This window comes from Vicugna pacos, chromosome 25, assembly GCF_048564905.1.
Source record: "Vicugna pacos chromosome 25, VicPac4, whole genome shotgun sequence".
NCBI classification, from domain to species: domain Eukaryota; kingdom Metazoa; phylum Chordata; class Mammalia; order Artiodactyla; family Camelidae; genus Vicugna; species Vicugna pacos.
Genome location: NC_133011.1, coordinates 17,245,477 through 17,258,074, shown reverse-complemented (window position 1 = coordinate 17,258,074; position 12,598 = coordinate 17,245,477). Strand labels below are relative to the sequence as shown.

Sequence of the window (12,598 nt, the reverse complement as noted above, 5' to 3'; positions counted from 1 at the left end):
TCCTTGTCAGTTTCTTGGAATGAGGCCAACATCCCGGAAAGGAATGACTACAAGGAACTGGGAGGGAGATGGAATCATAGGTTCCAAGATGCCAATCGTATCTATTATCTGCTAAATCTGTTAAGATTTGAAATCCCAGAACAGCCTCTAATTTCAAGGAATAACCACTGGCTGAAACTTGTAACCTGTTTAACATTTAGCCGGTTCTTTTATTTCTTTCTGTTTCCATTTTCTAATTTATAATATCTACCTTACATTATTGTTCTCAATATTAAATGAGCTAACAACTGCCAAAGACTCTTCTTGTCCAAACTCTAAGGACAGATTTCTCTGAGACCAACTAGGCTTCATCCTTGGACAGATCCTCAAGGCCAGTTTTAGCAAGGATTCCTGTCAAATCAGTCTAGCCAGAATCCCCCAAACTTGTTATCTAATCTCCTTTCTCATCCACTACCATCCCTGAGGTGACATCTGATCACCTTAGACTGCCTCTGGTAAGAAACCTGTCAGGTCAGTTTAGCAAGAATTACCCTAATCTCTGAGTAATTTCCCATCCACCTACCCACTACCCTGCCCCTTCGCTACAAATCCCCACTTTTCCCTGTGTTGGAAGTTATTCCCAATCACTCTCCTCTACTGCAGAACTGTTGTATTCTATTACACCTATTGTGATGGTCCTAAATGAAGTCTGCCTTACCATTTTAACAAGGATCAGAATAATTTTTTTCCTTTGATATAAAGCATGTGAAGACTCAGAACAACACCCAACACAATTTGAGAAATAGTAGTTATTTCACCATTATTAAAAATATTATATTATTAAAACTATTTCTGTTGCTCCTTCACCCATTTTGGGAACATCATGTAAAACTCTCCCAGATTATGTTACAACCCTGGGAAAAGAAGGGTCTTGCCAATGATTGAGATGGAATTTACCACTATCCAGCAGGATGATGATTCTGGAGTAAAAACAATTTGTTTTAAAGGTAATAAAATTATTTTAATTATGTACCTGAGAATGTAGACTCATGTTCAGACACATTGCAAGTTGTTAATGAGCACCTAACTATCCAGATACCAATGACATAAGGACGATGAGATTATTCTCATAGAGAAGACATCATCTAATATAAGAACAAAGTCTTCAAAACATGTTATTTCTTATCATTATCCTTCATAAAGCCTTCATCATATCAACTTGCAACCAGTAAAAGCAATTTTGTAGAGTAATAATCTAAGGTTTAACTGGAATTAACTGGAATCTGGTCCCAGATTTTTTAAATAAAACTTTCTAGGTACAATCTCAGAATTATTGAAACAGGACACCTAAGGCTAGGTAGAGGTCAGAAAAGTTCATTGTATGACTGTTTATTAATTTTTTGTTTAAACAAATCTTCAAAGGCTCAGATTAATCTCATTTTATTTACTTGTGACAAATTTAAACATTTCTGATAATGCAGTAGGGAAAAGGAACAAAAATTGGACATATAACTGACATAGCTAAGTAAGTAGATTACATTCCTTGGATTTTGTCATAAATGCAAAGTACATATTTACTAATACCATGTAAGTTCATTTAATATTCTTAACTTATCTCTCATGAAATACAATAATAAAAAATAAAAATGATATTCTTAACACTTTCTCTGAGTGAATATTAAAACTCAGCCACCAAAATAAAAATGGTCCTGGATGATAACTGCATGTAATACTCAATTGCAGTCATTCAGTTGAGATTATATAGAATTTTAGGAGTATCTCTGTGTTTGAACTAATGAAAATAACATCATCAGATTCAGAAAATGAGTACAAAATCAAGATTGACCTAAAACAACAAAGCAGCCAGTTATTTTACCAGCAAAATGAGTTTATTCAAGAACAGCAAAGAATTGTAATGTGTGACATGCAACCCATGGTGAACCACAGGCTAGACCGAAGAGAACAAAGGACAGATGTGTTTCTTTATAGAGGAAAGGGGGAAGTTGGAAGGGGCTATTATAAACAAAGAGTCCTTTGGAGGAAACTGGGAGTTCAAAGTGTAGTGTCTTTTTATTGGCTGAGTTTATTGGTTGAGTCTCATTGGATAGGCAGTCACCATGCAAGGAGAAATTCTTTCTTCCTCCTGCTGGGTAGCGAAGTAGTAACCTTTTTCCTGATGAAGATGCAAAGGTACATCTCTTTTTGTTGGGTCTGCAATTGATGTTGAATGGAAGGGTGTGACAGCTCCCCCTTCTGACCTCCCAACTCCATCTTTCCAGTTTTATTTATTTATTTATTTAAATGAAGTACAGTCAGTTACAATGTGTCAATCTCTGGTGTACAGCACAATGTCCCAGTCATACATGTAGATACTTATATTCATTTTCATATTTTTTTCCATTAGATGTTATTGCAAGATATTGAACATAGTTCCCTGAGCTATACAGAAGAAACTTCTTTTCCAACTCCATCTTAACTGAGGCTTCTGTTTATTAATTTTCACATCAATAAAAAAAATAAACAAGACTCAACTACTGAGATACTCAGTGACAAAAATTAATGATTTTCATTTTTGCATCCCCTACCAATAGTTTAGAAGGAATGGAAGTATGTCTGCCCACCTCTGCTTCTTTTTAACTAAGCTGTGATTTCTAGTTTAACAATAAATTTCTCTAACTGGCTTACATAATAGTTCACAACTTTGTCTCTAAAAATTTGCTAATAGTGTGGAGCAGATGACACTAGCAATGAGCATGGAATGCAGGGGGAGAGAGAACCAATGGAACTTCCCAGTTCAAAAGCCAACACTCTAAAAATTCAGCTCTGTGTGTCTAAAAGATTTTGTGATCTCAATAGCTCTTTGCTAACTGTACACTCAAAGGCAGAATAAAATGTTTCATGTGTCAGTAAATTTCTTATGTACAGCAAGTTGCTCTGCTCTAAGTGGTCCTCTGCTCCGCATCTCTACCAAAAGAAATGGCTACGAAATTAGTAGTGAAATGACTTGTAATACTGCCAAAATTGTGGTTCATGTTATCCAAGCAAACAGCTTCTGAAAATATAAGAGAACTCATGAAATGGAGGAGAAATGGATAAGTATAATGGATGCAATACCAAATAATTGATAAATATCAAAAGCTTAATTTACTGGATACATGCCAAAACCCAGTCTAGTGAATTTGGATCTCATGGGAGACTATCTAATATAATCAAAACCTTAATTTGCTTTTCAAGTATCTTTTGGGTAATTTTGCCAAACAATGTGGGATTAAAATATGAAGATAAAGAACTTTTTTCTCCTAGATGATATTTCAAACAGGTTGAAACTCAGGTCAGATTCTATAGATAAATTCTTGGCTCATGACTTCTCTACTAGAGATGAATTAGGAAGGAGACTATATAGTGACAACAAACAAGTAGGATCAAGATGGTGATCTCAGATCTTACAAAGTAGGATCCTAGAAGGTAGAGCAATTATTTATTTTTTGCTTAAACAAAAGACTTGGATAAATATTTAATAGATTATTGGGGAAACTGGAGCATGCAAAAAAACATACAGCAAAGTCAAGTGTACAAATATGTAATTTTGAAATGCACTGGACATTATAACCTGATGTGTTTTCTTCATAATTAACATGAGGTAGCAATAAATTTTACAGAAAAAAACTTCACATACAGATAAGTTTTGCAAACTGTTTTTGACATAATAGTTTGCAGTAAGACAAGTAAAAAGTTCTCAAGGATTTTCTTTAGTGATTTCTATATGAATTTCCAAGAAGGCAATATGGAATATAAGCATTTCCAAATTTATTTGAATATAAAGTTTATTTATTACAAAGCACATCATTGGTCTAAATTTATTTGGACTTTAAGAAATGCTGAATTAGAGAAAAAGTGTGTGAAATGGAGCCATCAAAAACATAAGGCATAGGAATAAAACCAGTTTGGCTTGCCTAAGCCCAGTTCTAGATTTTTTATATTCTCTAGCAGAAAATGTAGTAGTCAGGATTTAAAGTGAATCATGAGTAACTGCAGACAAAGTGCCTGCCACCGGTAACAAGAGAAAACCATTGAAAGAATAAATTTGATTCATTTATTGTTAGTCTTTCAGAAAATTGTTATCAAATAACTACATGTCAGACAGTAAGTGAGATGTTAGAGTTTCAAAGATAAATAAAATTAATACGCCATAACCTTTGTACACTGGGAACTCACAGTCTAACTGGGTGGGCAGGTAGAAGGAGGAGAGACATTTGAAGAGATAATTGCAATCAACAGTGTAGATTTCATGAAAAAAGAAGTCCATAACTGAAAGCTATGAACTATGTGTAAAAGTCACTAACATAAGCTTTAAATACAAATCATTTTCAACAGTATACATTTTTATTTTGAAAAGACTGTAACAAGTGGAACAATCCTGATTTACATGTATTCTCCTGAATAAAATGGTTATTGTATCAAAATTAGACTTCCTTTGTGCACACTGCCAGTAATCTGTTTTATACTTGCCATAAAATCCTGTAAATCAAAATCAAGCTTCTTAACGTACCTTGGAAGGGACAGAATTACAAATAATGTACAAAGGCTAACAGCTGTTTCACCAGATTACCCTTCCTGAAAAATGTGATAATGCAGATCCTTTTCTTTCCTGACATTCCTTTAATAAAATAAAGTTCCCCAAGTGAGAGGTGCCTGCCAACAAAGCATGAAAAAAGGTGTTATGTACTCCAGTGCCTCTTTTTTGCTGTGTCAGGATCCATAAGGGAACATTCTAAAAATGACTTCCATAAATCCCTTTCTTTTGTTCACGTTTTTGCAAAAGTTTTTGTTCTGTGTGATTTTTTTTTTGGCTTGATTCAATAAAGTTATTTGATCGGTATATAATTTGTCCTCTCAGGATTATCTAAAGGTGTCATCTATGTACTCTAGTCATAATGTTCCAGAATGTGTCACCTAAAATAGATTAACAGCAGTTAACTTCAATGGTTATGGATCTCACTTTGCATTCTGTCTCAAGAGAAGTTAAAGTAGAAAGCAGGAAATTGTAATTCTTGAGAAATGAACATAAGCTCGTTGTGCTGAAGAGAGATTGCAGCAACTAACGTGCCCTATAAACACAAATAACTCAGTTCAGAATAAGACATAAAATTAATTAGTAATATAGCTGTTAAGCAATGTAAGGAGAACACTTTGTTTAATGTTCTTATATAATTCAAATATATAATTCTCAATGTATCATTGAGGTAAAATCCAGGACATGAAAATAGTCTTTGGAATTTCAGATATTTAGAAGTTTTAAATCATTAGTTGATTTTTTTTCATCTGTTACTCAAAATTTTATCCCTTTGAAAGAAACCAAAAAGTTTTAAAACTTAAATAAAATAGAAATTCGTTGATTCAAGTAAGTGGAAAAATCCAGAGCTAAAAATCTTTAGACACTACTGGATTCAAGAATTCAAGTTTTATATTAAAAGATCTGTCTCTCTCCATATTTCTGATTGAGTCTATCTTAATGGTAACCACAGTGACCCAAGACTCATTCTATTAATTAAACAACCTACTGCAAAGAGAGTGACTCTTTCTTCCCCATCACTCACAAAATTTCCTAAGTGGACACTGCTTATCCCTGCTCAAATTGCTCCTGGTATCACTTACTGCTCTCAAAGGGGTGGAGCATTCTGATTGGCCAGCCCAGATCATGCTGTACCTCTTTAATAGAGAAAGAGAATGTGATCATTAACAAACCCACCAGAATCACATGGATTGGAATAAGGGCTATTTCCCAAAGGAAGGAAAAAGAAAAGTAGTGTATTTTTCCTATGTCTTAGTTTCATAATACATCTTAAAAAGAACATAATTAAAAGGTAAAATAAGAAAAAATAAAGAAAATTTCTCACATGTCTACTGCCCTAAAATAACTGTTACCATTTTCATCCACTCCCTTTCCAAAAACCATTCCATCACTGGAATAATCATATCATATATACGACTATAGATTTTTTTTAATTTGGCTTTTATAAACATTTTCTATTGTGGTAGGAAGACTTAACATGAAATCTACCCTGTTAAATTTTAAGTGTATAATACAGTATTGTTAACAATAAGCACAATGTTGTACAGCAGCTCTTTAGAACTTATTTATCTGGCATAACTGAAACTTCTATCTGTTAAACAGCAGTGGGTCCTCTTCAGCCCCTGTTAACCACCATTCTGCTTTCTGTTTCTATTCATTTGACTCTTTTAGATACCTCATGTAAGTGGAATCTTGTGTTATTTGTCCTCTTGTGACTGGCTTATTTTACTTAGCATATGTCCTCCAGGTTCATCATGCTTCATCCATATGGCAGAATTTCCTTTATATCTTGACTATTTTGAATAATACTTCAATGAATATGAGAATACAGATATCTCTTGAAGATTCTGATTTTGATTCCTTTAGCTATATACCCAGAAGTGGAATTGCTGGATCATATGGTTATTCTGTTTGTTTTTTTTTTAATTTTTTGACGAGCTTCCATCCTGCTTTACATAGTGGCTGTACCAATTTACATTGCCACTAACGGTGTACAAGGGTTACAGTTTTTCCATATCCTCTATAATACTTAGATTTTTTTAGTGTTAGGTTTAGGTTTTAAATATATAATAGCCATCCTAACAGATGTGAGGTTTTGATTTGCATTTCCCTGATGATTAGTGATGTTCAGCATATTTTCCTATACCACTGACCATATGTATGTCTTCTTTGGAAAATATCTATTGAATTGCAGGAGACTTCAATACACCACTTTCGATAGAACATCCAGACAGAAAAATCAGTAAGGAAATAATGGACTTGAGCAAGCATTGTAGACCCAATGGACATAACAAACATACAGAACATTGCACCCAACAGCAGCAGAATACATAGTCTTCTCAAGTTCACATGATACATTCTTCACAATAAATAACCTATTTAGCCATAAAATAAGTCTTTCTTTTAACTTTATAGCATATAATTTTCCCCGCGTGTTAGTATTCAGGATTACTTAGTTTCCTCTTCTGATGACTTTTTAAATTGCTTTACATTTTTACTATATAATCTAATAATAAACATCATTGTATACCTATTTTTTTCTCTTTTTTAATTTAGTTGTTTAGAATAAATTCCTCAAGATATATCTAATAGTCTAAAGCTTAGGAGAATTTTATGGTGATAGATGATTTTTAACAAAGTTTTATACAAAACTATCTAATAATCCATTCTGTAGTAGATTCTGTTGTTAGAATCTGATTCTTCACAGTGCATAATATTCTGATTACTGGTCATTATTTTCTGACTATGTTTTTAAAACAGGTTTAAATGTAAATTAAAATGGATTTAGTTAACATATTACTGATTATCAGAACTTGAATACCTACTGTATGACAGACACACCTAATTCATTCTCTGAAGTAGTTTTCATTATTCCTGTTTTACAGAGGAAAAAACAAATTTTCAGAGAAGTTATGGGAATTTTCCAGTTTTCAAAAGCAATGTGAAATGTGAATTAAAAGGTTGTCTGACTTAGATACCATCAACCTTTTCTCATTACTTCAATTTGTCCAAGACTTTACAATCCTGCACCAATATCAGTAAGAGATTATTTGGTCTTACACCACAAATATATGTTTGTGTAAATATATTTTGTATAAATTTTATGCTTGTAATAATATATTATATATATCTTTAAAGAAAATTTAAAATATACCAACTTTAAAAGGTAACATACAAATAAACAAAAAATTTGATATTTCTTTCTTCAACCCAGATCAATGTCTTAAGCAACTCACCCTTCTTTGTGGCTTCCTTTGGCTGCTCCTCTTCTTACAGCTGCTGTTGCCTTGGCTCTAGCTAAGAGAATGATCTTAGCTTGAGGTATATAGATATTTAACTATCAGGGGAATTTCTTTTTCCTTTACTCAGATACTAGTCTACCTTTTACCTTGACCCCAAGTTTCTCTAATGGAACAACTAAACTATACCCAGGAGTCAGCACTCAGTATACCCCAGTCCCACAATGGAGTTCTTTCATCCCTCCTTATACTTAAGTCTGAATAACTAAAGCAGTACTTTGATTCCATTAGATCTGGAGTTCTATTTTCCATCCCAACTCCAGGGAGAAACTCTTTATGTAAATTCCAGAATGGTTTAACTCTAATGCCAATTGCTTGCCTGCTCTGATTTACGAACACCTGTTTCTCTGTTTCTTCTCCCTTTCCACGATTTATATTGAATCATTGCTTAATTCTCCTTTTTTCTCTTAAATTCTCCTTCACTTAATTCTTAAATCATCTGGCTTACTGTGTTTCAGAGAAGAAAAAAAATTTTTTTTTCCAATTTGTCTTAGATCCCCAAATTTGAATCTTTAACTTTCCACAATAACTAAAAGGGGTTTTTTTGAGAAAAATAAAGCATACATTTCTTATCACTTCCTCCTGCTACCAACGTGTATTCTAATACTTCCAACAGATAGCTAAGGTAGAACCTTTAATAATCATAGTATCCTTCCTCCCTCTAGAAATCAGTATATTCAGTAGTGCTTAGTCTGTGACCTTTAACTACAGACTTTGGTTTGACTGTCTCATAACTGCCCAAGGGCCCAGGTAAAGAAGTGTGTGAAAAATCCATATGGAGTTATCTTACAACCTCTTTCCCCTTCTGCAGTGCATCTCCAGTATGAAACAATCTTATCTCACAGATGCTTTCATTTTGTCCTGGGTCCTTATGCAAAAAAGAAAAGTAGTGTAGAAGAAACATTAACCATGAACTTATCCTGTGATACACTGATTTGTAAAAGAAGTGAAAAAAAAAAAAAGAGTTATGTTTCACCATGGAAAAATATCAACATTCTCAAAAAAATCTTAAATTATCTGATGTGGTCTAGCAGGCCAAATCTCATTTTTGAAATAAATGTTGAAAGATATTAATGCTATTAAAAATTATATGTATTCAATTATTCTCAATACAATTTTATTATAGGAAAAATGCACTATTTAAATAAAGGGCTTTGTATAGGATTGTAGAGGAATTAAAATTTTAGTATTTTATATAAATAATCATTTCCTTTTCTTTCCACAATGTCCACAAATGCAGTTAATATAGTTTTGGTAAAATAGTTTATTTTGCTGAATATTTTTAGATCTTATTTCTGTATTTATGATTACAGTAAAATGCACTTCTCTGATCACTTCATCACAAGGTCTCATATATACACTTTTGAAAAAATTAGATGAAATAAAAAGAGAATAAATTAATATTTTTCATGTTTGCTCACACCTTTTAATGGATACTCATTGCCCAGTCAATAACCCCTACCATTCAAGATTTTACAAGTTTCCTTCTGAATTTACCTCTTTATTCTTTAGTTTATTTTTTAAATAAAGCCTATGTTTTCAAGTCAGTATTCAGTATTGAAACAACTCAATATTCCCTGAAGCAACCACAAGCATTTCTACCTCTCTAGTGTGCCAACTTCAGCCTTTCCAAATTCTTCAAGATCTAATTTAATCAGTTTGGATCTTTCCTGAGTCACATAACAATCTTAAGAACCTAAAGAGTACTATGGCCTTTGTCACTGGAAACACACACACACAGAAGTATGCACAGCATACACGCAACATTTTGATTGCAAATATCTGAGATCTATGTTCTTTACGTTCAGAACATCTAGCCTAACTGATATGTCAATTCTTCAATAAAAATTCATTTTTGGCAATGTCGTATAATGAAGAGTATATTTAGACACTGATCCAGAATCTCAGGATTTCCCAGCTCTTCAACTAACTTGGATAGGTCGCTTCAGTATCTTGTGTCAGCTTTGAGTATAAAATAAGAGTTGGATTATATTACTCATGAGTCACCATCCAACTTTGACACTCTTAACTTGGAGATCCATATTCAAAATTTGATCATGAGAAGCTGTGTTTCTGGTTGTCTCTGTATTTTTATTCATTAATTAATTTAACTCATATTTATTGAGAGTTGACTTGGTACCAACAATATAGTAAGATATTTTGATACTGAATGGGCTGTAAAAAACTCTAGAATTTATTAGATTTTACTGAGCTCAAGATATATTCTAATCCATTTGCACCAAAGAGCAGACCTTATTATTTTGGCTGAGTACCAGAATCTAACTTCTTTTAGTTCCTACTTTCGTGGGTGGCCAATAAATCTTCAACAACCATCAACCTCTCTGTCACTGTTATGTGCTAAGCAGTTGAACTTAATCATAAGTACAAGTAAAGCACCAAGGAAAATCTCTAATGATTTCTTAATTATTATTTTAATCATGTTTCTAAACCTTTATATTTTTAAGATTATGTGTTTACTTATTGTAAACTGTATGCAGGAACAATTTTTTTCATCTTTGTATTCTATATGCCTTGCACAGAATTGATGATCAATATGCATTTTCTGATTTGAATTGTATTATTTATCCAAAACAGGTCCATGTGAATTGCAGTGTCTCATATGTAATGGAGCAAGAATTACTACTGCAAACATGGGCCACCCAATTAAAACAGACCAAAGGAAGAAGGGTAAGTTACTCCTTATTATTTAGGCCACTTGCAACTCTACTCAGGTTGCTGTTTCTTAGTACCTAATAAGAAGTTATGTCTGGAATAACTAATATATCATACATTTTACATATGTGTATTAATCATATTAGTTCAACAAATAATTATTGATTGCCTATTTTGTGAAAAAAAGAGCTATAGAATTTGAGAATACAGAGAAAAGGCACCTTAAATTCTCAAGGAACTTTCATTCCAGTGAAAGAGATAAGCAATAAACATGTATATAAATGAGCAAGATAATTTAAAATAACTTATATATGAAGAAAAATAGACACATATAGTAATACCATAGATTGATTGCACAGGAAAGGAAACTCTGAGGAGATTAACAGTAAGCTTAGAATTCACTGACAAAGTCAGCCATGTGACATTTGAAACATGCTAAGTAAAGGGAGGACAAATATCTTCAAGAGGCAGAACAAAGTACAGTATGGCTGAAATTTGATACTCTAAGAGCAGTTGCCATAAATCACATTCAAAGAAGTGTGTAGGAGCCAGAAAAATGTGAACCCCTTTAGGAGAAATATGAATTCTGAATCATTGATATATAATGAATAATTCCATTTTATCTAATTCAACCGTCAACGTTGGGTGTTATTCTTCCCCTCTCATAGAAAAGTAAATTTAAATTTAGGGACATTGTGTAACTTGATCTGAGAGTTAATCCAGATCCCATGTTCATCCCACTATACTACATGCCTTGATCATGTTTTCCAATTCTTGATCATGGCTCATTTTAAGGACTGCCGTATTCTCTTTCTCCTGTGCAGTCCATCCCCAAAATTCTCCCTCCACACAAGTTAAATTTTTGAAACCTCCCCTAACTAATTTTTTGATACCAATTGCCCCAATCTTCCCATCCTGCTTCCTCTAGGATTTTTAACTAGACCTGTTGATTCCTGAAGTGTGTCCCTTAGATTTCATTTTAGCCCAGCCCTTTGCCTATACCAAGTGGGGCAGTCTGTCTGGAATTCTTGATGTATAGCTAAAAAATGATTTAACTTCTCCAGAAAGAAAAAAAATTCTTTTTCAAAAGAAAAAGAAAAAAAAAACATGTTGCTGATACTGTTTTGGATTATAAAATTCAAAAAGTGAGTAAGTCAAAAAGAAAGCAGAGAGCAAGAAAGAAATTTGTTATAAACAGAAGTTTCAAACAGATGGAATCTTTAATGAGTAGGATGATAGAATCTAATCAAGTTTTGCTAAACGAGATTGAGTAACTGAAAAAACAAACTTGATTGTTTTGCCAGACTCCAGGGTCAGTGAATTCTGAAGGAGAAAATGATTTTATTGCATTTACGGAATTACTGGATTCCTAAATTACTGGGGACTAATGCTGAGAATGATCAGATTAGAGTAAAAGGGCATTTTAGATGCTAGGGAGAACTTTAATAATGTAACAAGCAGTTCCAACATTTAAAATCTCCGTTAACAAAAAGAGTACATGGATGTTTCCAAAAGGAAGATAGATAAAACCACTTTTTAAAATTATTATTCATTTTCCAATCTTATCAGAGCAGGTAAATGAAAGATAAATCTTCTACTAATTTGCTTTGAAGGAAATAGCTATATTAAACAAACACCTGAGGGAAATCTTTTTTTTTTAACATTTTTTATTGATTTATAATCATTTTACAATGTTGTGTCAAATTCCAGTGCTGAGGGAAACCTTTAACTAAAAGTTTCTGCATTTGTTTCTGTTGCACTTTGCCAAGACCTACAATAAGATTCAACAACAATGGAAAATATAAAAAATGGCATTGGTCCAAATGATCATCTATTCAGAATATTAACAAATTATCTCATATATATCACTCATTAAGTGCCAAGACTTTGATTTTTTTCTTTTTTGTTTGTTTTTACATATATCAATTCATGTTAATCCTCACAATAATTTTTTGAGGTGAGCATTATTATTAATTCCATTTTACAAATGAAAAAACTGTCACAGAAATGTTAAATACCTTGCCCAAAGTTAGATGGTAGTAAATATGGATCTTAGATTTAAACCCAGGAGGTC

At 32.8% G+C, this 12,598-nt stretch overlaps 1 long non-coding RNA gene across 1 annotated transcript in view; it reads left to right on the top strand.

Annotated features, from left to right (window-relative positions):
- The window catches only part of LOC140689276 (uncharacterized), an 85,082-nt gene that overhangs the window by 53,610 nt on the left and 18,874 nt on the right, over positions 1 to 12,598 (top strand). Inside the window, exon 4 of the long non-coding RNA XR_012064165.1 lies at positions 10,447 to 10,539. This is a non-coding gene — a long non-coding RNA (uncharacterized lncRNA). The remainder of the gene's footprint in view (positions 1 to 10,446; positions 10,540 to 12,598) is intronic.